At 35.4% G+C, this 2,822-nt stretch overlaps 1 pseudogene; it reads left to right on the top strand.

The window, feature by feature from the left end:
* Positions 1-895: 895 nt before the first annotated feature.
* Positions 896-2,287, top strand: LOC149750416 (large ribosomal subunit protein mL52 pseudogene; annotated as a pseudogene).
* Positions 2,288-2,822: the final 535 nt, after the last annotated feature.

The raw sequence follows: 2,822 nt of genomic DNA, 5'->3' as shown, positions 1-2,822 counted from the left end.
TTTTTTTTTAAGTTCCTTTACTACTGCCCCAAAGCAGTTAGGGATCCTACTCAAGACTATTCAAAAGTGACTAAGAGTGTTCAGATGAACCTTAGCCAAATACACAGCTGCATCATTGAATTTTACCCTAGACACACATATTGCACATCTGTTCTTCAGCCTCATTGAACAGCAGACTGCTCCAGTACATCAGATAACATTCATTAGTTCTTTAAAAGAGGAAGTCACCTGCTAAAGTCAGATAGCTATTGATTTTCACCACAGTTTCTGATCTGCATGAAACCTCTATTCTATTTCTAGCCTATTGCAAATAGAACATTTTTAAAGGCATGGTCTATATCTAAGTCAGCACATTGTGTTCACTGAGATAATTTTAATTCCACAGGCTATGCAAGAAGATATGCCAAGTGAAATGACAACAAAAAATAAGAATGAAAAAGAAAAGAAAGAAGGAAACAAAGGAGAAAAAAGAAAAAGAGGAAGAAAGAGAAAAGAACAACAGTAATTCAGTGATAGTGTTAAGACAAGGAAAATAGCATATATATTTAGCAAGACTGGGGTAAAAAGCACTTCACTTATTATCAGGCCATTACGTGGAAAATATAATTTACTCAGAAGCATTCGGAAACATTCATTCAGAGTTAATATTAAGCAAACCAAACATCCTGTCATTTAATTTGTGCATTTCCATCTGAAAATTTAGGCACAATGGAAATAACTCAAAGAAGCTTTTAAATCAAATAATTTTAAACTGTTTTTTATTCCCCTTGGCAAATGTGTGTGACTGTATAAAAGTCTGTATAAATTTAGTGAATGTTTTTTTACATGGTTTTTGTTAAGAAAAAAGACAATTACTATGTATTTATTGGAAATTACAGTTCTTATCATAATTTCACTAAAAAATTCTAATAATTGTTGTCCCTGAAATTACAATACAGTTAATATTACCTAGTCAATTCCTTTAAAAAGGGGATATAGGTCTCATGGAACTTAAAATTTTAAAGTGTGTAAAAGAATAATGTAAACAGTAAAGGGACCTCCCTGGTGGTCCAGTGGTTAGGACTCTGCACTTCCACTGCAGGGGACCTGGGTTCCATCCCTGGTCAGGGAACTAACATCCCACAAGCCACGTGGCCAAAAAAAAAATATTTGAAAAAGAAAAAGAATAATGTATAAAAAGAAGTATAGTTTATATCATTCAGGTGGCCATGTCCTCGATATTCCATTAGTCCTGTGTGAATTGCTGTAAATTCCTGAATATGTTTTAATCCCAATCCTTAATCATGACATGTTCTCATGTTTAAAATTATGTATTGTTTATGGCAGGGTTATTCAACTGTATAAATAAATTGACAATCGTTAAGTGGGTTCCAATAAAACAGCCAAGGAAGCAACAATTATAAAAATGAAAAAAAAATTGTTTACTGGTATATCACAAATGTTAAATGTAAGGTTAAGTGCTATTTTTCCTTTGGAATCCTGTTGTATCAGTCTAGTAAAGATTGATTTTGCTGTAAAACCAAGCAACCCTTCCTGTGCCTCAGCATGGCTGCTTTGCGTTTACTGCTCTCTAGTGGCTGGAGGCTGCACTGTGGCGTCACAGGCCTAGTGAGCAGTCTATGGTGAGTCCAGCAGGGCCTTGCTGCTAACCCCTCTGGCTACAGGCTCCTTGCGGAGCTCCCAGACTGGTCTTACGGGGATGGCCTCCTCCAATGAAAGGCCAGCTTCGAAGAAAAGGCCAAAGGTAAAAAGTTGCAAGACGAGTTGTACTGCTGTCACAGGAAATGGATGCTGGATTACAAGCATGGCAGCTCAGGCAGCAGAAGTTGCAGGAAGAAGAAAGGAAGCAGCAGAATGCTCTTAAACCCAAAGGCGCCCTACTGCAGAACCCACGACCAGGTCAATAAAAAGCAACTCCTGCCTCCCCCAGAAAAACAAACAAAACCAAACCAAGTAACCCTAAATGCTCACAAGCTTAAAACAATTTAAATTTATTTATTGCTCAGTTGACATGACATTATGAGTTGGCTGGGGGCTCCACTCCATACTGTTGTCTGGTAATTCATCAGAGATGAATAACTATATGAAAGTATTTCTTTTTTTTGTTATTATATAAAGTTATTTAATGGCACTTTGAGCCTATTTATGGCAAATCCAAAATCTTAGACAGATGCTTGCTCAAGTTATATTGTATAAAATTAAAAATAATAATAACCTAATGATAGAACTACCATATGACCCAGCAATTCCACTCGAGTATATATCTGAAAAAAACAAAAACACAAATTTGGAAAGATACATGTACCTCAGTGTTCAAAGCAGCATTATTTACAACTGCCAAGATTCGGAATCAACCTAAGCGTCCATCAACAGATGAATGGATAAAGATATATTCCATACAATGGACTACTATTCAGCTATAAAAAACAACGAAATTTTGCCATTTGCAACAACTGGATGGACTTGGAGGGCATTATGCTAAGTATCAATAAAATAAGTCAGACAGAGAAAGACAAATGCTGTATGCCGCTACTTATATGCGGAATCTACAAAATACAAAAAATATAACCAAAAAGAAGCAGACTCACAGATATAGAGAACAAACTAGTGGGAGGAGGGGCTAGATAGGGGTAATGGATTAAGAGGTACAAACTATTATGTATAAAATAAGCTACAAGGATATATTGTACAACACAGGGAATATAGCCCATATTTATAATAACTATAAATAAAGTATAAACTTAAAAATTGTGACATCACTCTGTTATACACCTGTAACTTATATAATTCTGTACATCAACTATATTTCAAAAAAAATAAAG

The sequence above is a fragment of the Delphinapterus leucas genome, chromosome 1 (genome assembly GCF_059928025.1).
Source record: "Delphinapterus leucas isolate spDelLeu-1000000601 "Yukka" chromosome 1, BTC_Dleu_Yukka2, whole genome shotgun sequence".
Lineage (NCBI taxonomy): Eukaryota > Metazoa > Chordata > Mammalia > Artiodactyla > Monodontidae > Delphinapterus > Delphinapterus leucas.
This window is presented reverse-complemented; position numbering and strand designations above follow the sequence as displayed.